The following is a 22,835-nucleotide window of genomic DNA, read 5'->3' as shown; positions in this document are numbered from 1 at the left end:
AACTAGGAAAGATACCTTGCCCTAAGCTAGCACAGGGAAGAAGGGATAGCACTGCCTAGAAGCAGGGCTGGAGTCCCAATAAGGACGACCCCACAGTCTTTCTCTAGGCGTTAGCAGATCCTTACAGGACAAATACACCTATAAACCAAAAGACAGAACAAGACAGGGGAACAGGTGTTGAGATTACTGCCTGGAAGAGTGCAAAGGCAGAAGACCACCAAACCGAAGGACACAAGATAATAACAGAATAAATGCTGAGGCAGGAGCTAAGCAGGGTGTCAGAGAACAAACTCACAACAACACTGAAGCTATTGGCAAAAGTCCTACAGCAGTTGAAAGCCCTGGAGCAAGTAACTCTTGTTGCACCCAAGCTAGAGGTGGTACAACAGGGTACTAGAGCCTCCATGCACACCCGTATCACATTTTGTATCCAAGCTAGAGGCGGTACAACAGGGTACTAAAGCCTCCATGCCCCCCGTATCACATCTTGTATCCAAGCTAGAGGCAGTACAGCAGGGTACTAGAGCCTCTCTTCAAGGGGTCAGTTTTCCACAATAAATTCTCCTTTTGCTCTGATATTGTAATTACTTACTTATATCAATGTTACAATCACACAGAGAAAGTTTCATTCCTTTCCGACAACTCCTTCTAGGGACGGGGATTGTTTTTTTCACAATGAATGTATATAGAAAAGCAAACAGAAATAAGAGAGTAACATGACTACAGGATCAGATGAAATAGTGATTTTTTTGTAGTCTGTAATAATAAAAAAACACATAAATCTACATAGGAGCTGTGCACATAAAACGATGGGAAATTTTTAAATCGCTTCCTTTTTTATTTGCAATGCATTGGAGTAATAAAGAAAAATTTTGCAAGTGTGTACATACCCTCCCCATAGGAATTGTTGGTGAAGCATCCGCCTGCCCACTTGATTAGGTATCTTATTTTCATGGAAAGGAAAAGGATGGTGTTCACATTGCACATTTTCCAACCTGATGGCTTGTCATATGCTAATAGCACAAGGCATGATACATAAGCTGTCCGTTTTTATTATACGACAACTGTCCACTCCTTTCTATGGGTTCTTTTCTTGGTTACATTACGGCGCTGCTTGTGTCTTGCTACAGAAATCCATAGAAAAATAATACTCTTCATTTAAGTAGCAGCAACTTAATTCTCAGCATGTAGCACTCGACTCGCAAGAAGTGAGCTATGTTAAATGTGTCTGCTGAAAATTAATGTTGACCAGTCTACCTTAAGGGTCATAAATCTCAATGTCACAGAGGAGAGAGCACATATTCAGTATGAGCCTATCCGTCCAAGTGAGCTCACTAGGAAGCTTGTTTATTCTGGCTGCTGGTAGACCAGACAGAAAAATTGGGCAAGTACTCGAAACTGAACAGAATGTGTCTGTGTACGGAAGACATATCTATACTTAACTGTCCTTCCATATGTGTGAGCGGTATTAAGCAGCTCCCTGTTTGTTGCCATGACTCAACTTTATTGTTGGAGACTATTTTTCTGAATATTTTTCCATTTCGGATATATTAGAGCGGACAAACAGATGTATTTTAAGCAGCCAACATGGAACTTTTTTTTGCAAGGCAATGACTTATATTATAATGTACATCCAGGCTTTATAATTAGTCCCTTATCTGGACGGTACATGGCTTGTTTCTCCACTTGATCTAAAAATAAGACTGCATGAATATGAGATTGACATGCGGTGGACATACTGTATGCACAACCTATGCAGCTGCAGAGGTACCCTAGTGGCCAATGGGACACACTGCTTCTGTACCTTAAAAAAGTGCGCCATATTGCCTATTAATTCACATGTAACAGCTAAACTTATTTCAATGCATCTTATAATTACTGATACTTTAAGGTCCCTTTTACACGGTCCGATTCCTGCCGACCAACGTTTAAATGGCTTTTATATGGACCAATGATGGCTATACGGAGGACTAAAGATCGTTCACGTGACCATTTGTCCCACATACGGTTTCATTGCTGTTGGCAGCATATCCACCATTGACACACTGAACGCTTCAGGCCATATAAAAGGGCCTTTAGACATGAGAGCAATTAGTGACGTGGTCTATGGCTAGCATCCTGCTAATTTTAAGTTGGTAGTTTTAAAACAGGATGCCCCTAAAAACGTGTTCACATCAGGATTGGAGGGTCCATTTGGAACCTCCGTCACTAAGTTCTGCAAAAAACAGGACTAAGCAGCACTGCATGTAGCAATATTTAGTTCAGAGAATGCTTGCCGGCCTGAAACTGGCTAGACCTCATACGGTGCATCCGTTTGTTTCCATCATATTACGGTTCCATTTGGCCAGTGGATTCCATAAAGGAGCAGGAAAACAGAAACCATAGCGCTAGTATGAACTAGCCCTTATATTGTCCTTGCATAGGGGCACTCCTGTTGTTGGAGTCTAATTCTGGATTAACATGCTGTTTCTGGTTTTGGCACAAATAAATGGCCTCAAACTGCAGGGGAACTACAGGTAACCTATGACATGGTGTGGCCCAGGTCCTGGGATGGCCTCAGGAACCTAGTCCATTTTGCTCAGGGTGATGACGAGCTTTCCTGGGGGACTGGTGTGGGCAAAGGCTTGGGGCTACTGGTGGTCACGTACGCTTCCTTTATGGAAGCTGCATTCCTAGGGCTCTCGTTCAGGCTTCAGTCTCCACTGCTGGCTAAAGAGTCTCACATGGATTCCACATTGCAAAATGAATATTAACTTTTATTCAATGAAACTTTAAACAGTTTCTGCACTGGTAATTTAATTGGGGTAAATTCCCTTAAACGATAGCAACGACTGGTTGCAAATAGTTCATTGTCAAAGAACAGTCATTTTGGTTTAGCCAGTTCCAATATGCATGAACAATTATGGTTCCGCTCACCAGATGAGACTTATTAGTTTTCATGGGGGATCACCTGGTTCCAAAACACCGGTAGAGAGGAAGCTTCGACTTGTTCCCAAAACTTTTTGCAACTGTCAGCACCGGATAGCCTTATTTGAATAAAGTTGCATCTGACATTATAGAAATTGTCTTAATAAGATAACCCCTATCCACCTGCTCTGTTAGGACATCTAGACGTCATAGAATAGGGTCTCCCACATGAAACCCTATCTATTTGCTAGAGAATGGAGACGCTAAGAAAGAGCAACAAACTCAGTCCATACAGCTATTACATGGTTGGAAATTCATATGAACTAAATAGATCTACACACATTTATGGAAATTTGCACTTAGGTGGAAAATAAAGTACTTAGTGGCACATTTCTAACATGGTGAACATAAGACCCTGTTATATCGCTCCCCCCACAATAGGTTGTTGATTGAAGAATGTCCTCAGGTAACATCAGTCATAATGCAGATTACACGCGATTCGTAGGACATAAGAGCGGAGGTGCAGAGGTAGCTGGAGGATTTAGAAATGAAACACAAGCTATAGGATTGAAGTCAGATAGAAGATGCTGGAGAAGGATGCGCTCCGCCAAAGGAGATAACGTTGTCAGTCTGCACAGACTATTTATTGACGTTTGGAATCCTGAAAAAACTGATTGCACACATTATTGATGGGCTCTGGTGAGGAAAACATTCCCGCAAAAGTAAATTACACCTTTATAGTGTTTGGCAGATATGAACATAATACACTCGTCAAAAAAAAGTCAGGCACCTAGAAGGAGTTGCTGAAATCGAATGAAACTTTCTCTATATGATTGTAACGTTGATATAAGTGATTACAGTATCAGAGCAAAAGGATCATTTTTGGTGGAAAAGAATACTAGAAGAGCATCTCTAGTACCCTGTTGTACCACCTATAGCTTGGATACAAGATGTGATAAGGCAGGCATGGAGGCTCTAGAATATTGTTGTACCACCTATAGCTTAGATGCAAGATGTGATACGGGTCTGCATGAAGGCTCTAGTACCCTGTTGTACCGCCTCTAGCTTGGATACAGGATGTAATACGGGTCTTCATGGAGGCTCTAGTACCCTGTTGTACCACCTCTAGCTTGGATACAAGATGTGATCCAGGCGGCATAGAGGCTCTAGTACCCTGTTGTACCACCTCTAGCTTGGATACAAGATGTGATACAGGCAGGCATGGAGGCTCTAGTACCCTGTTGTACCACCTATAGCTTGGATACAAGATGTGATACAGGCGGGCATAGAGGCTCTAGAATATTGTTGTACCACCTCTAGCTTGGATACAAGATGTGATACAGGCAGGCATGGAGGTTCTAGTACCCTGTTGTACCACCTCTAGCTTGGATACAAGATGTGATACGGGCAGGCATGGAGGCTCTAGTACCCTGTTGTACCGCCTCAAGCTTGGATTCAAGATGTGATATGGGTCTTCATGGAGGCTCTAGTTCCCTGTTCTACCGCCTCTAACTTGAATACAAGATGTGATACGGGCACGCATGGAGGCTCTAGTTCCCTGTTGTACTGCCTATAGCTTGGATGCAAGATGTGATACGGGTGGGCATGGAGGCTCTAGTATCCTGTTGGGCCGCCTTTAGCTTGGATACAAGATGTGATACAGGCGGGCATGGAGGCTCTAGAATATTGTTGTACCACCTATAGCTTGGTTGCAAGATGTGATACCGATCTGCATGGAGGCTCAGGTTCTGTATGGTATCCTGCTGAATATCGGTCTACATTTGCTGCAACTGAGCCTTTAGATCAGGCAAACTAATAGGCTGTCCCAGATGCTTACATACATGTTCTATTGGCAATACATCCGCCAACCAGGCAGTCTTCCAATGTGTGGTAATGTTGTGGAGGCATTCCTATGACACTCGTGTGTGCAGCCAAGCAGTATCGTGCTGGGAAATACCTCTTGGAAGCCCTGCCATGAGAGGCAACACATGTGGCAGTATGTCCTGAACGAGTAGGGGTGACCAATTGTACTATGTCATGCCTCCCAGGACCATCACCAGCAGTGGGGGCAGTGTGCCGCTCCACAACAAAGGCACGATTGAGGCGCTCATCCCTAGGTCTTCAGACACAAACACGGCCAGGATGGTTAGATCGCTCCCATGGAGCCAGCTTTTAAGGGATCGACGGATTGTAGATGAGGAACATATTGATGGTCATCTTGAGCAGATGTGGCAAAGGTTTGTAAGTAGAGGCTATCCAGCTGATTTAGTCTCTCAGTTGAGTGATTGTGTAAAGAATTGCGATCGCAATACCCTTCTGACAGGCAATAAGAATAAGATTAAACATCCAACTAGAATACCCTTTGTTAGCACATTTGGTCCGCTGAGTGGTGAGATCTCTCAGGTGTTACATTGTTACATTGGCCGTTGCTTGCCAGTTGTCACCCAGAGGTTGCGGAGTTTAAATCTTCCCCTCTAATGCCTTACGGCAGGGTTGGCAATTTGAGAGACAAACTGGTACGCACTAACCTTGGCAAACCAATTTACGGGACCCTCTTACTGCTCAGGATAGCAAAGTTGGTAACTATCCTTGCCTGAACTGTGCGAGTTGTAACAACTTATCTAAGGGGTCGAGCTTTACGCATCCTCAAACTGGCAAGGTATATAAGATTAGGCATCGGTATACGTGTTCATCCACATACATAATTTATGTGATTATCTGCCCATGTGGGCTTATGTATGTGGGTGAAACCACCAACGCAGCCAGGGACCGGATCAGCAAACACAAAAGCACGGTGAGAACCCGCAGATCTGATGTGCCAGTTGCCAAACATTTCTGTGACGTGGGGTATTCGATAAGCCAGTTGCGCTATTGGATTATAGACTAGGTACCATCTAACATTAGAGGTGGAGATAGGGAAAAGAGACTGAAGTTCTTAGAACTTAAGTGGATCTATGAATTAGATACTCTACAGCCCAAAGGCCTTAACCTAGAGTACGATGTACTTCCCTATCTTAAATACCTTTCTGCTTATAGTTTCCTTTTTTTGCACAATTCCTTCCTAGTAGTTATGTAGGATCGATGGATTCTTTGTATGTGACTTTAATTATGTGTTTTTCTATTTATCTTAGGTATCCTCATGGATGTACGTACGGTTCTGTCTCTCTTTCACTTTCTTTGTTTATTTTGCGCATTTTTTATTTTCTCTAGTATATTCTTTTTGCGGGTTTTTGTATTTGAATAAATAAAACGTTATATTATTGAGCTATCTTGGTATTAGCATTTGATTATTGATATATGGGCATAAATATACAATGGAATATTCTGTGGTCGTTTGTTGCCACATAGATCGTTTTTTATGTTCTGTATATGGTCTTCGTCCTGTACAGCTGATTGTCTCAATAGATAGGTTTATTATCTTTGCATTCTGCACATGTGCTTCACGACTGACATAATCCAGCTGTTCTTCAAAGAATTTGTGTATTGGCCATTGAATATAACACTAGTAATTACTTCTGCGCATGCGCTGGATCCGCTTCTATTGGGCGAAATATTGAAATGTTATCTGGCGCGAGTAATTCCCTCTGCGCATGCGCCAGATTTGCCTGCACTGGGCGGTATGACGGTGTGCTATCCTTGCGATGGCCCCCTATATCCCTCGCACGTGCGCTCGTTAGTAAGCCAGATGATATGGCTGCCAGCTAAGACAAGCGCTCGCGAGATGAGCTGTAAACCCGCGCATGCGCAGTCACTGCTATAGACTTACATCTCCCCGTAGTATTGAGGGCGTGGCCTTGGTTTGGTCATGCGCAGTCACAGTGTGTAATAGTGGTGCGATGGAAGCCATTTTCTGGACGCCTCTCCTGGGATACCCACATGTGAGTCTTATCTGTATTGATTTTATGGGGGGTTCTGTCTACTATTTAAATGATGTGTTTCCATGTGTGAGCTTGACAAAGACCACGGTTTTATGGTCCAAACGTCGCCTGTAGACATGTTGGATGTTTTACAATAAAGTATGGAGTTCTTTTGATCTCTGCTGATTTGGTTTTTAGATTCCCTGGTGCTGCCTATCCTTTATCTCTTTTGGACAAACACCGCCATCGTCAGTGCCCAAATTAAACCTGCTTTCGGCGCTAAGGTCAACCTCCTTCCATTGCGTAGCAGTCCAGTTTCATCGTTCATGATACACTACAAACGGAGGTGATGGTGGGTGTTAAAGGCAGTACTTGTAATGGGTGCTGCAAGACCAAATGTTCTTCAGTCAAGTGTCTGGAAATGGTTCCGACAGACACAGGGGCCTGTAATGATGGTGCCGCCTGTCTCTGGAATGTGGACAACGAAACAGTTCTACCTCCTTGTGGTTGTCATGATCAGACGATCCTCTCTACTGGTGGTCTGTTGAGGGCGTCCTGAGCCCAGTCGCCTTGTGTGTGTGTGCCCCCATGTATCCACTGGTCCCAACACCTCTGACCTGTCTGGTCAGAATGGCCCAGGTGGCGGACAATTATTTGTTTTATATAAAAAGGGAGCAGCCCTAAGGTAAACCTGGCTAAATAATCATAATTTCCCAAAAATTGCAAAAGGCAAAAAAATAGCCTGATGGTTATACCCACCCAAAAAAGAATGATATAAAATGATATACTTTATTGACATATACAAAGACACTTTAAAATTAAGGAATAGGGGGCTGAACTAAATCCTTACTAAGTCCATTAATGAACTAAATATATATTGCTAGGCAGGTTGTGAGGACAATTGTCTTTAGCCACTAATATGTTCACACAGCATGCAGTGCTTGGGGAAATGACATAACTATTGGCCACCAACAGTGGGATCTACAGGGTGTCAGTTATTAGAGGTGCTATATAAGCAGTTGTGTTACAATCTTCTAGTAAACTGCCATGCTGATTATGTGTCAATTACAGCTGTGGTCAATAAGCTCTACACAAGCGGAAAAAGAGGTCAGCTACACACAAGGAGCCTCTGAGAGCCTCTATATAGACCAAGGGTGGAACCACTTCTAGGGCCTCAGGTAGAAACAGCATTCATCTAATCATACCACAGCTCTAATCATTCGCATACCTGCATGCCGAGTTTTGCGACAAAATGACAACTCCTTCTAGGGGCTTTATTTTATTTTTTTACAAAGAGTGTAGATTGAAATCAAGGCAATGTTGTAGCCACAAGATATAGTTAAGATCACAATCTTCAATCACACCTAGTATCAATGCTTGATAAGAAAAGTTAAAGGGGTTTTCCAGTTAAAATACTATTGATGATCTATCTGTTGCTTGGGATATGCTGTCAGTGCCACAATAACACAGAAGTTGGAGCTATAGCAGAGGAAGCCTCAGCACGGACCTCCTTGTAGTGGTTGGTGCTTGCAACTGCAGGCACAGCTCTCATTGAAATCAATGGGTTCTATTGTGCGAGTATTGTGTGTGCACAAATACGGCCGTGTGTAAAAGCCCTTAGTGAGCGAGTCAAGGATGATTTCCATGCCTGCATAAGATGAATGAATACCGAATGAGTTATCATTCGTCGTTCGATCATTGGCTACATTTACATTGAATAATTTACATTCATTTTCACGTGTTTGATTGATTTTTTTTTAACAATAATCATTCCGTGTAAAAGGGCCTTTAGCCAGAGCAGAGAGTGGCTGCAATGAGCATCTCTCATTGAAAAATATTTCGCAGGAAAAGCTCTGATGATCATTGGGGATACAGGTAAGGTATCAGTGAATGTGAACGACTAAACGATTGCCATTTACATGCAACAAGCAAACAATGTTTTTGATGCCTGCATAAAATTGAATAATGAACGATAAGTGAATGAATTATCATTGGCGTTCACTCGTTGGCTACATTTACTCTAAATGATTATCGGTTAAATTTGCATGATCCAAAGAGTTTTGAACATATTATTCCCCGTAAAAGTGCCCTAAGTCAATAGTCAAGAAAGCAGAGGAGCGTTATGGTAAGCAGGTATTGTTTTGCTGCATTTCTACCCTGCAGTGTCCGAGGAGCAGGCTCTCAGCCAAGGAGATAGTGGGGTAGAGTGTTTGCCTTGTCACGGGGCTCTACCGTCTCCTCCCTAAAGGTAGCTCGGGACCTGACCTCGTTACTACTGGGGAAGTTCACGGGGATAGTAACCATGGTTAACTGTAGACCAGTATTTGTCACTCGTTACACCAACGTTCCATCCTCTACGGTCAATCACTCTGACATCCATTCTGGGAACAAAATAGTCCACACACAAAGTATACTTTTCTGAGCAGGAAGCGGGATGGTTCCACTCTACTCTGTTACTTAACTTCTCTTCATAGGAATAGAAAAACGTAACAGTCTTAACATGAAACAGCACTCCTGAGAAATGGTGCTGGAACAAGGAGGCTTCCTGGGGAATTACTCAGCTGCAGTCCTAGTTATACGTTGGTCCTCTCTTTCCCGGTTACTCTCTCTCTCTGCTGCCAGTCACTTACACATCTCTCGCTTCCTAGTGTTTTCTTCTCCTTCTCCGGACTCAAGCGTTTCTCACTCGTCTTTTAGGCCCCAGGCACATTCACTCTTTTCCAGGATAGCGGTCCTAGGGTGTTTTCTTCAGAAGGGCTAGGCCCAAGTGGGAGCAGCAAACCACCTTTCCGCTTCCTCTATGTCTTCTCAACTCTCGCTGGTTTCTCTCTAGTACTCTCTTCTCAGGCTGGAACACCTAGTACGACCAGAACTCCTAGAACTACTGGGCTGCCATCTGACTACACTTTTATATAACACACAAAGACAAAACAATACATTTTCTAGACATCCTCAGAAATGACCAGACATTAACCCATTCATGCCTGCAGCCATCCAATACACTTAACTGCTGCATCCTACAAACATGACAGTGCACGAGACGAACATGAAACATGTATTTTGAGATGATGGAGAGGACCCCTAAACTCTGGGCCACTACAACTCCCTCATTTCTAAGTTTGTTGTTGGGGCAATTGCTATATAACTATTCTCACAGCTGAGTGATTGGAGGGGATCAACTGATCACATTGCTTAGCTTCATTCAGAGAGAAGTGTCTGATTGGTCAGCCTCTTTTTAAGTATTCATGGCTTCAGCAGTGCAGTGCAGTCGATAGTTGTGAGAGTATTCCTTGTTCTAGTTCTACCTTGTTCTAGTATTGTCTAATTTTTCTAGTTAGTGTGTCTTGTTCCTTGATTATTGCTAGTCCAATCTGTGTTTCCTATGCTGTGGATTCTCGTTTTATTCCTTGGTACATATTTCAGCATTGCTCATTTCCTTCTCATCTGGGTCCCAGTGCCCTCTTGTTCTTAGGGATAGTGTTTCACACAGGCATGCCAGTAGGGACAACAGAAAGGGTACCTAGGTACAGTAGTGTCTGATGTTGAGGGAGAAGTTAGAGAAAAAACATAAGGAGTGCTAGCATCCTGGACAGCCTTTTTAAGTTGTTATTTCAGTTCCATATCATTTGCTCCAGTCTCCACTGCCAATTTCATCATATTCAGCATTCAGTTACCATCACCCTCTGCTTCTTTCACCTAGTGGTGAACAGCTAGTATCATTTGTGTTATACTGTGTTGACACGTGCTTCATGTCAGTATTTCTTGTGACGTCCGGATGTTAAACAATTCGGCTCTTCAGTCCTGTGGGTATATGAGCACTAGGAGACATTGTTAGTACCCAGGAAAGATAGCTGCTAAAGGTGAAGTTGAGTTCTGCCATTTATCGTCCAATCGGCGTTGTTACAAGAAGATAAATGTGTCAGGAAATGTCTTAATGGTGATAGCTGTCATACCGGAGTAACAGGATAAGTTGTGGCAAATGACAAATTAAACCAAGTGCGCTGACAGTCTCAGCGCTGCTGCATATGAATACTTGGAGGCCTGTTTGAACATACATATAATGAGCAGTTATAGCTTTAGCTGCAGTGTAATGGCAGACGAATACTCCAAACTCAACAAACTTTGTAATTAACTGGCACAGAATTTTCAATTAATTTGTAGCCCTCTGAACTTATTTCCCGTTCTGTTATGCAAATGTTGCCAGGAGCCGATATTCATTACCATTGTGAATCTGGTTTGGCAAAAGGTAATGTTGTTGCACAATAATACTGAATTCACCACTAATTTCCTTATTTCCTTATACCTTGGCATTTTAAAGTTTCAGATCCAACCACTGAGGAAGCGGGCAACTGCTCAGTTATTTCCGTTCCTGTGCACAGATATTTGGCTTTCTCAGTAATCACGAGCCAGTGGTTGCAGTTGAAACTATAAGGAAAAAGTCTCAACAATTTACTTATTTTCATTAGAGATGAGCGAGCACGCTCGGTAAGGGCAGTTACTCGAGCGAGCCTCGCTTATCTCGAGTAACTGCTTTCTCCTTTGAGCGTGCTCGGGGGGGTGTAGGGGGGAAGGGGGCAGCGGGGGTGAGCGGCAGGTGGCGGGGGGAAGCGTGTGGGGGAGAGAGAGATCTCTCTCACTCTCCCCTCCGCTCCCCTCTGCTTTTCCCCGCTGCCCCCCCCGAGCACGCTCGGAGGAGAAGGCAGTTACTCGAGATGAGCGGGCTCGCTCGAGAAACTGCCCTTACCGAGCGTGCTCGCTCATCTCTAATTTTCATCCATAATGGCAATGTCTATGTAGCTTTCTGACCATGTGTAGCTCATGAGTATTATGTACTTCTTTCTTTCATCTTTGCTAAGTTGGTAAGCTATTAGGATAACTGATGAATAGTGATGTAGGGATGAGTAGAAAACTTTTCAAAAGTTTGGCTTGGCTAGTTCACTAAATTTGGGCAAAAAGTTTGGTTTGGTCTGAATTAGTTTCAACAGAACCCAAACTTCACCAATACTCCTACAGAAGGGGGTGATGATAGATATTTTAATGGGTTTGGCTGAGACGAACTGCCTGAGGTTCAGATTCACACCAAACCAAACTTTTATCAAAATTCAACCCGAAACAGGGTTAGACTATTTTGGTTCGCTCAACACTATTGATGAGTCTTTAGCTAGCAATACATCTTGCATAGCAGTCTGCCAACAGCTATTACTCCCTATCTCTTCATAGCTTGGCCAAGTGTGCATGGGCTTTCAGTGGGGAGAAGGGAATAAGTCTAGTTTCCTTGTATCAGACACACATACAGTAGAGCCAATTTCATAGGAAGCCAATTAACCAATCAATAGGAGTGTTGGAGAAAACCATAGAACCTGGAGAAAACCTATACAATAATGGGGAGAACCTTCATGGCTATCACTTAAGATGCAAGTAGGTGTCTCTATGTTGCCATTGACCTCTGATTTGCTGACCATACACATCTGCACGCAGGGTGGCATAAGGCTAATTTCACCCGGGCATGTGCAATATCGCGCTTGGGAGCGTACGATTTTCCTGTGGATGCGAGACGTTTTTGTGTCAAAAACACCCCATATGACTACAGGGAAGTAGTGATCCTCTGGCACGGCTGTAATTAGTGCCTAATGGAAGAAATTAATTTTCAAGGAAAATTATTATTGCTGAAAGCCGCACTGGAGGATCAGCAAGTGTTTCCCATTGTTTTGAATGGGAAACCGCACATTGCACTCGCCTGCACCTCGCATCCCCTGCGATGCTTTGCCCGGCCCCATTGAAAACAATGGGTGATGCGTTCCGAGGGAACCCCATAGATAAAACATGCAGCAATGTTTTCCACACTGCAATGTGGGAAAAAATTTGCTCATGTACATGACCCCATTCAAAAGATCATTCATGTGAGATTTGTGCGATTTTCTTGGCCGTATGAAACTGGCCTAACGAAGTTGAACTCTCCTCCATGGTTGTCAAGGTATGTTAATATTTGACACCCCCTCCCATAGCAAAATTCAGCATCCTATAACCATTTCAATAGACTTTATTCAACGCTTCTTTAGCTTCTTGCCTCCTTTAATTTATTTTATGCAACTCTACGGTTTTGTGCAACTCTACACAATTCCGTTTTCTGCTCTGGCAAGAAGATGAGAAGACTTCCAAAATTTATCCTGGGATTTCCCTTAATAAAAATCTTCCATTTCTCGACTTTTCTGTTTCCAAATCAATCTTCAAATCACACAACACCTTTTTGTGCTCTCTTATCAGACAACTGCCCCTCGCCTGGCTTTGTGTTGATCTCCGTGCCCGAGATAATTCACAAAAATGAGCTAAAATGTCTCTAAAACACCAGTAAAGCTGCTTGTTGATTTTGTACTCAAAACTCTCAACAAAACAATCCATTTTTAACAAAAAAAATAGGACAATACGACCTTCTCTGGTAATTACTATGGGAAAGAGAGAAAAAATGCCCAATGTAGTTCTGTATTTAAACTACCAGAGGGCATTAATAGGATGTGAAAATGGCACCAATTTGAGAGGGAAAAAACAAGCAATTGAAGCAGCCAGCGCTCTGCTGGGAGCCAATTAAACATCTCCCCACAGCATGTCTTGTTCTGCATATCCAGATTAAAACTTCCATGTCTAAGACAATATTTAGGCAGCGCGAAGGAGGCAGGGGAGCAGCAGCGAGCACATGACTTTGCTTGCTGATGAGATGGTCCCTTAGAGCATCCTGTCACTCAACCAGCTGCAGTAAGTATGTGACCCCCTACACAATGAGTCACACCAGGCTGTCAGCTTCATGGTGTTCACTTCCGAAAACATGTCTTATATCCCCCTCTCCAAAATAGCAGTCATCAAGCTTCATGTTCTTGTTTTGACGCGATTGTTAGGCACTCAGGTAATCAGGAGCTTCTGTTGTTTAGTTATATTATTAATGTATATAAAACGATATAATTACATCCATATATATATATATATATATATATATATATATATATATATATATATATATATATACATACATACATACGGCCAAATCAGGGGCAGTTCTTGGGGGACGTCAGGGACCACATCAATATATATGCTGGAGATAGTTCATATTCTTCTAATGTTCTCTGTATCAAGGGACTAAGTGTAATTAGTGCCTAAGGGAAGAAAATTAATATTCAAGGAAAATTATTATTGCAAAAAGCCTGTACGCAGAAAAAAAAAGTTACTTGAGAGTTTAACCCCTTTTATGGACGTTATACTTCTGCTGTTGGCTGGGATTAAATCCCAGGACCCAGCGCCGTATATTTACCATGCTTGGTCCTTAAGGGGTTAATGGGGATGAATTAAATTCTGTGTATATTTTGCTCCGTATTTTAATCTTTTTAAGAGGTTGTCTTGTTTTTAAGTACCCTACTAAGGAATTTGGGGTTATTAGAGGTAAGCCCTTCTCTCGGATCAAGGGATATGTGTCTCTGGAGGACCCCATACTTCATGGATGGCCAATTGATTACAGTGGGTATCTATTTCACCTGTGGAGGTGCTGCAGTGTAAGTAAACACTTGTTCTTGGGCCTGCACTGATTACAGCTGATCACGGAGGTTCTCAGTAGTAGAACAATCTGCGATCGTAATCACTGTGACAACCAAGGCTCTTCGAGCAATTTAAACTATTTGTCACTGAAAGTGCCTGAAACTAAAATATAACCTTTATTAATATTAATGATAAAAAAATCATCCTGCCTTAACAATCTGCGATCAGTTTATTTTTTAGGAAACCCTTCTACAAAAGAGCATTGTCTGAGGAGAGAGCAGCAACACTTGTCACCTCACTATTTTGCCACATTACATATCGTTTTGCATCCCTGCACAAAGTATGCTCTCCCATCTAAAGGCCCATTTAGGCACAAGGATTATCGCTTGAAATTCACTCAAAAGCCGTCTTTTGAGTGATAATCGTTGTGTATAACTGCACTGACATCGTGCATTTTTCGTTAAGCCGTCACTCATCGTCGTCTTTTAGCATGCTTAAAGACGACGATGAGCCTTATCAGGTGTGCACAGCTATTGATACTATTGTTTCAGCTGTATCCCGCTCCCTGATCACAGGCGGGGTATGAAGAACACAGCTGTCCAGCTCTGCTCTCTATACCCAGCACGGAGCGCTCAGCTGTATAACAGCTGGACGCTCCGTGCAGAAAACATCTGGATGCAGAAAACAAGCGGGGACACCCCGCTTGTCTTCTGCATCCTCCGCTCAGAGCGCTCAGCTGTATAACAGCCAGGCGCTTGGAGCGGGGAACAGCTGGATGCAGAAGACAAGCGGGGACATCCCGCTTGTCTTCTGCATCCTCCGTTCCGAGCGCTCAGCTGTATAACAGCCAGGCGCTTGGAGTGGGGAACAGCTGGATGCACATTCTCCACTCCGAGCGCTCAGCTGTATAACAGCCGGGCGCTCAGAGCAGGAAACAGCTGTATGCAGAAGACAAGCAGGGACACTCGGCTTGTGTTCTGCATCCTCCACTCCGAGCGCTCAGCTGTATAACAGCCAGACACTTGGAGTGGGGAACAGCTGGATGCAGAAGACAAGAGGGGACACCCCGCTTGTTTTCTGCATCCTCCACTCCGAGCGCTCAGGTGTATATCAGCCGGGCGCTCCGAGCAGGGAACAGCTGTATGCAGAAGACAAGTGGGGACACCCCTGCTTGTCTTCTGCATCCTCCGCTGGCAGCGCAAGGTGATTGCTCATCTTGAGCGATCATCTTGTGCTGTAAATGACACGATTATCGCTCAAAAGTCGCTCAAAAGACATCTTTTGAGCGATAATCGTTGTGTCTAAATGGGCCTTAAGATCTAAGGAGACCTAAAATAATACAGTTGCCAGAAAAAGAAAGTGAACCCTTCGATTGAGTACATTGAGTACTAATAAAAGGTGGTCTTACTGTTATCTAAGTCGTAATTATAGACATACACAATCTAAATAAATTAATAACACACAGACAGTTGTACCACTGGCGTAACTATAGGGGATGCAGAGGATGTGGTTGTACCAGGGTGCAAGAGCCTTAGGGGGCCCATAAGGCATCTCTTCTCCATATAGGGACCCCAGTATTATGAATAAAGCATTATAGTTGGGGGCCCTATTACAGGTTTTGCATTGGGGCTCAAGAGCTTCAATTTACGCCTCTGGTACCATTTATTTCATATTAAGCATATTGAGTAAATGACCCCTATGCAGGAAAAAGTAATTGAACCCTTGAATTTAATAATCAGTATCTCACCCTTTATAAGCAATCAACTTTAACAAATGTTTCACGTAACTGTATAATGTTGGAGGAATTTTGGACCATTCCTCCCTGCAAACGTGTTTCAATTCATCAGTATATGCCTTGTGTGTACAGCCTTCTTGTGGTCATGTCACATCATCTCAATAGGGTTATGGCCGGGACTTAGACTCAGCCATTCCAAAACACAAATCTGCTTTTTAATCATTCTTTAGTTGATTTACTTGTGCTTTGGGTCATTGTCTTCTTGCCTCACCCAACAACTCTTCATCTTGAGGTTGTAGACGGCTGTCCTTATAGTCTTCTGTAAAATGATCTGATACAGAATTTATTGTCCACTCAATGATCCTAAAGTGTCCAGACCTTGAGGCAACAAAGCAGCCCCAAACCATGATGCTACCTCCACCATACTTCACAGTTAGGATGAGATTTTGAAGTTGGTGTACGGTGTTCTTTTTTCTCCAAACTCAGCGATTGACAGACCTCCCTGTACGATTGTGCATGAAAAGATCGCTATCAATCACTTATTAGGACCGCCCACTGGACTCCTAATCCCAACATGTGTGGAGCTGTAAATGATTAAATTACTAGTTCTAATGAATGTTATCCCATTAATATGTATATCAATCTGCTCAGCTCCTCCTATTCTATACCATGCTGTACGAAGATTGCACCACATTTTCTAAGTAGCTGGTTCCCATAAAGGTAATCATCCTGCTATTGCATATCACTATGAGTAGCTGCCATGGGCATCAGGAATTTGGTAATCAAGTTCAAGCCATTCTAATGAGAGTGTACTAAATTTTCTATCTATGATGAGAGGTTTTATAGAGTATTTGCTGTATTGCACAATTGTCCTAGTCCTGTACAATGACATGGTTGTCTTTGTGAATTCTGTCTGTGCAAGAAATCCTGGCGCCCAACCAGTAATTTATCACGATCAAGAACATATTGTTGCATCTCTCATTTCAGTTTGAGATAAAGCTTTCCTTGCCCTCTCGCGGCTCTATATGTCAGTAGATTACATTACTTCTCACAGAGCAGCTATTTAGCAATGAGACAAAGATCTTTTATTACTTAAATCATCTGCATGGCTAAGTATTGTCAACATATATGATTTTAGGTCATTGCTGAAACCAGGCCAAGTATGTATGAAAATGCAGAGACGATGAGGGCAGGGTAAAAGAAATTAGATTTAACAAAAGCTGCAGTTGGACCCTCATTAGGTTTTATGTTACTACAACACGATGCCCCTTCGGCAGACACCGAAACAAGCCAAGTTTTGTGGAGAACAATTTACACTCCTCATGTTGTAGGTCATGAGGTAGCATGGTGGCTACCCAGATTTGGATGTCAATAGCCATAAGCCAAGTAGACTTGGTGATGCTAGATTACCAAAGAATATAATACTTATACTTTGCTGCATACCATTAGAGAAGAATTGCTTATTGACCATCATCAATAAGGGAAGTTGGCTACATTATCATGAATGATTAAACAGTTTAAAGCTGTGTAAATACATCAGATCCAAGTCAGACATAAATGGCGATTCCAGTGGGATTAGTCAACTGTCCTCCAGCAGCAGATATCGGAGGAAGAATTGGAAATGTTGGCTTTCAACATGCCCAATGCTTTGTGACTGCTAAAGTTAGGCTACTTTAAAGGGGTTGTCCCGCGAAAGCAAGTGGGGTTATACACTTCTGTATGGCCATATTAATGCACTTTGTAATGTACATTGTGCATTAATTATGAGCCATACAGAAGTTATTCACTTACCTGTTCCGTTGCTAGCGTCCTCGTCTCCATGGTGCCGTCTAATTTTCAGCGTCCAATCGCCGGATTAGACGCGCTTGCGCAGTCCGGTCTTCTTCTTTTCTGAATGGGGCCGCTCGTGCCGGAGAGCGGCTCCTGGTAGCTCCGCCCCATCACGTGCCGATTCCAGCCAATCAGGAGGCTGGAATCGGCAATGGACCGCACAGAAGCCCTGCGGTCCACCGAGGGAGAAGATCCCGGCGGCCATCTTCACCAGGTAAGTAAGAAGTCACCGGAGCGCGGGGATTCAGGTAAGCACTGTCCGGTTTTCTTTTTCAACCCCTGCATCGGGGTTGTCTCGCGCCGAACGGGGGGGCTGTTGAAAAAAAAAAAAACCTGTTTCGGCGCGGGACAACCCCTTTAAGAAAGATCAACAGTCGCTCATTCCCTTCTTCTCATTGAAATAAACATGCACACTTGGCCAAGCAAAGTGTGCATGTTTATGGTATAGTTGGGTGAAATCATACTTGGCCTAAAGAGTGTTTGGCCAACATCTGTAGGATGTGTCTAGCCCACGTAAAGCCGGTCATAATATGACCACCAAATTTGGACCCCCATGGTTCTGCTGAATCAAACTTAGATCACCATTGGAGACTATGGCTATCTGGGTTTGGTTCAGCACAAGCATGATGGATTTGCACGTTGTGGTTGTATCACAGTCCTGTGAATCCAGCCTAAGGATGTAAATAAACTATGTTATACTATAAGACATGTGCATTGCCCTACTCTGACCATGCAGTTAAGCCAAAATGTAAGGGCAGATTTACACATCATTGACTTGTGCGTCAAAACACTTTGTCCCACGTGGAGCTTGAATTTAATACCACCTCACAGTATAATCTCTTTGAAGCTATTCTTACCACATTTTCATGGGTTTCCTGTCAGCTGCCCGGTTCAACAGAGCCAAAGACATTCTGACTGTTGACTAGCTGCCCTTGGCTTATTTCCCTGTGGTATGAATGTCAGGCTGGATGCTCAATGCCCAATGAAAGACATGATGTTTTAGAAAATTGTTTTCAGTGAACCAAAAATGGAGCAGTAAATAATGCTTACCATTGTGCATCCATGGCCAGTCCAAGTTCATATATGTAGACCAGTCAGATATACCGTATACCAGTCATCAAATGGCATACGAGTATATGCAAAACTATTTATTTTCAGTGTATTTACTGTTACACCCTTTATGGTATTCAACATTGTATTTAATGTTTTTGATAAGTGTCGAACCAAATACCATAAATACGGACTAATACTGCATATACTTTTTACCAATTATTCAGTTTATATTTAGTATTATCCCAAAACTCACATATGTTTCATCAGAGACAACAGTGAGGTTTACATAGTTTCATAGTGTGATTGGCAAAAGACAAATATCCATCAAGTTCAACCAATGGAATGGACGGAATGTGAATCTCTACTGATTCAGAGGAAGGTAGAAAAAAAGACACTGTTTGGCTTCTAGTAGTCAGAATGAACAGTGTCTCTTGCCTTGGAGGACCCATCATGTTTGCGTGTTACTTAGAGTACCCATTGATTTTAATGGGTATCATGCAATACTTAATTCCCTTTGTGGGGGTGCAACAAAACTGACCATTTACTGCTGGGTTCTCTTGAGGAATACTGCTGATTGGATCCAGTATCGGGACATCTTGTGTTGTGATCAACTTATCATTGTTGGACCCTTCCTACATAAAGATGATGGTCAGAAGCTAGAATATTCTGTTCTAAAAAGCAAGTTAGAGGTGGCATTGGAAAAAGCCAAAGAAAAGGGGGTGACAGGTAAGATTTTACGTGTCTGCTAGAATTTCTCTTTAAAGGCGTTGTGCCAAGAGCATATAAATGTCATAGTACACGGTTCCCTGCTCGGAACCCCTCCTCTGTCAGCTAGGAGAGCAGCCCAGTAAGCATGGCTCCTGTTCTGGTGGACCTTCTATGACCCTGGTGTCATTTGAATGACCATTCTATAATACTACATTTTCCCTTCTGTGGTAGGCTGCAGTTTGCCCCCGAAATATTAGGAGGGTGCCAAGAGCGGGACCCGGGACAATTAGCTGCTTGTTTCAGGCCCCAAATTCTGGGAAGGGTTGTCCATCTTGGCACAACGCATTTAATCTGATTATTCTAAAGATGCATATGGGGGGTTGTTGGAGATGTACTCGGTAAATTACATAAATTACTAGACTGGATTATCAGAATTAGGGTGACTACCCACTACGTTTTTTTTTTCACTGCGAAATTCGCAACGTTTTTTTTTTTGCAGGGGTCTATGGGACTTGTAATGTTAAAATCACGATTTCGTAGTGGGTAGTCACCCTTATACTGCAGTAGAAAGCTATTCATGAATATTTGTCCCATTCATTTTCTGCAACCAGAAAGTTTTGTCCGGTCAACTTTAATAATGGAGGACATAGAAAATGTCAACTGAGAAATGCCACTGCACCATAGAACTGAGTGACGGCTCCAGCTGACATAATGCATTCCAGTATAGGCTGCTGGTCTATATATCATTGGTTTGTCTTCTTTCCAGCATTAACATGTCACATAGGCCACATTACTGGACGAGGCCGACAACTCAAAAATAGGATTTCAAAAGAAAACAAAGATGAATTAAGGTCCATTGTGATCCCTGAAATAGATGGAGAGGCAGGACATTGTTGGCCACCCTTTGACAATACAGTTACTTCTAAAGCTACTGGTAAATGGCATACGTAACACATGGGTCTCAACCAAGGAGCCCATGTTACATTACACAAGGCTTCTACATTACATTGTAGTAAGCTCACCCACATGCCATTAGTTTACAGGATCAGCATAGACTAAAGTGAACCAATGGCGCTATAGTTCATGGTAAAGTACATTGTCGACATGCCATCTTATTATTATATTTGTGCCAATGTATCCCACAAAGCAGCTGATTCCATCTATCTTCTATTTACACAGTGCTGATATGAAGCAGCGATGGTGATGAGTAGGGCATGGTGCGAATCATGGCGTACACCAAATATGCACGAAAATTTGTTATTTTTCTTGTTAATTTTGAAAAGTGGTGAGAAAAGTGGGTGGGGTTTAATGTAGGGGCGTGGTCAAAACATACCTCCAGATTATTTCTAAAGACAGAAACTGGTGTAAATTTTAGTGTGAACATAAGATTTCATTTACTGACTTTAGAACTGACTAAAACATGCCTTTAATAAATTTATTTACTCCAGTTTTAGACATGCAAATAGAACACCATACTTAAAGGGGTCATCCAGGCAGCGCCTGCTGGTATACACTGGGGTCAGAGCGGAAGCGCTGCTCTGACCCCTGTGTTGTGGCCGGTGCTCGTAATTGCAAGCACAGCTCTCATTAAAATGAATGGGACCGGCGCATACAACTACGAGCACCGGCCACTACACAGGGGTCAGAGCAGCGCGTCCGCTCCGACCCCGGTGTATTCTGATGGGGGCTGTCTGGGTGACTCCTTTCTCCCCAACTGTGCTATACTTGGTGCAGGGGGCAGTGAAATGGTTTTCACAGACTAATAGTCCATGTAAAAAAAAATGCAGTATGTCCTATGCTTGTGCGATGCATGGCATGCAGGGGCGTAACCAGAGGTGTAACTTGAAGCTCCCGGGCCCCGATGCAAAACCTGCAACAGGCCCCCAACTATAATGCTTTATTCATAGTACTGGGTTACCAGGGGCGTAACTATAGAGGATGCAGGGGATGCGGTTGCACCGGGCCCAGGAGCCTTAGGGGGCCCATAAGGCCTCTCTTCTCTATATAGGGAGCCCAGTACTATGAATAAAGCATTATAGTTGGGGGCCCTGTTACAGGTTTTGCATTGGGGCCCAAGAGCTTCACGTTATGTCTCTGTGCAGCATGGTTTAGGTATGGGTATGGGTACAGATACAGATAGAGGGGGGGGGGGGCCCAGCTCACCTTTTGCATCAGGGCCCCTGAGCCTTTACTTACGCCCCTGATGGCATGGGAGTGGGTTCTGGTTTTTTTTTCCACGCACCCCATTATTTTAGTAGACGTTTTAAATTGCATCAATTGTTCCAACTTCATTTTTTCATGTGTGTGAAAAACGTATCGCACTCAGATGACAATTGCGTGTTAGAAATGCAAAAGACAAAAATGCACTCGTCCTTGTGAATAAAAGCTTAGGAAGCTCAATTTGATACTGTTCAAGAATATTATCCTTTGGTCATCAAGGACATACTTCCAATGACCGGCATCCTGGATGGCGTATTATTTGCTGAACTCGGGCAATGTTGTCTCTGCCGAGCGCCTGTCCCGCTGGCCTCAAGGTACTTGAGTTGTTTTTTCCTTATTCCATGTCTGTAGTAAAATTGTTATTATTAAGTCATTTTCACAAACCTGCATTTATTGCGGAGGGCCCTAGAAGTCTGCCGGGTTCATAGAGCTCATTCACAGGATAAATAGACGGGGCTAGGATGTCCGTTTAGACATCTCTACTTTAATTTCATCAGAAGATAATCTTTTCATCCCCAGCCAACAAATCAATGAACTGTAAATGCACCTTATATATCCCTTACATCTCAATTATCTCTAAATTATCTAGCAAAACCTCATCATTTTGTTATATGAATGTGCAATAGGAGATGAGAGGAGCTTCCAGCCCCAAATACGATGGCAGAACTGGAAAACACCACCACATAAATAGCTGGAAATATGCTGGAAAATTCTCAATCTTAGGCCCAATGCACACGAGCGTATTTGCACTGCGGGATCCGGATCCCGCAGTAAATACTGCCCATGGAGATGCTATGCAAAACGCTTTTTCATACCCATGAGCGGAAACCAACTGCGATTTTACGTTCGCAGGGGGAAAATTGTAGCATGTCCTAGTCTTATGCGGGCCTCGCACGGAAGGCTTCCATTGCAGTCGATGGAAGCCGTCTGTTACGGCACTCTGCCCCCCGAGCGCCAGATGGGGTGCCCTGAATTTCCCGCATGCCACTGTCCCTGCCTACTTG

The sequence above is a fragment of the Eleutherodactylus coqui genome, chromosome 1, assembly GCF_035609145.1.
Source record: "Eleutherodactylus coqui strain aEleCoq1 chromosome 1, aEleCoq1.hap1, whole genome shotgun sequence".
In the NCBI taxonomy this organism is placed as follows: domain Eukaryota; kingdom Metazoa; phylum Chordata; class Amphibia; order Anura; family Eleutherodactylidae; genus Eleutherodactylus; species Eleutherodactylus coqui.
This window is presented reverse-complemented; position numbering follows the sequence as displayed.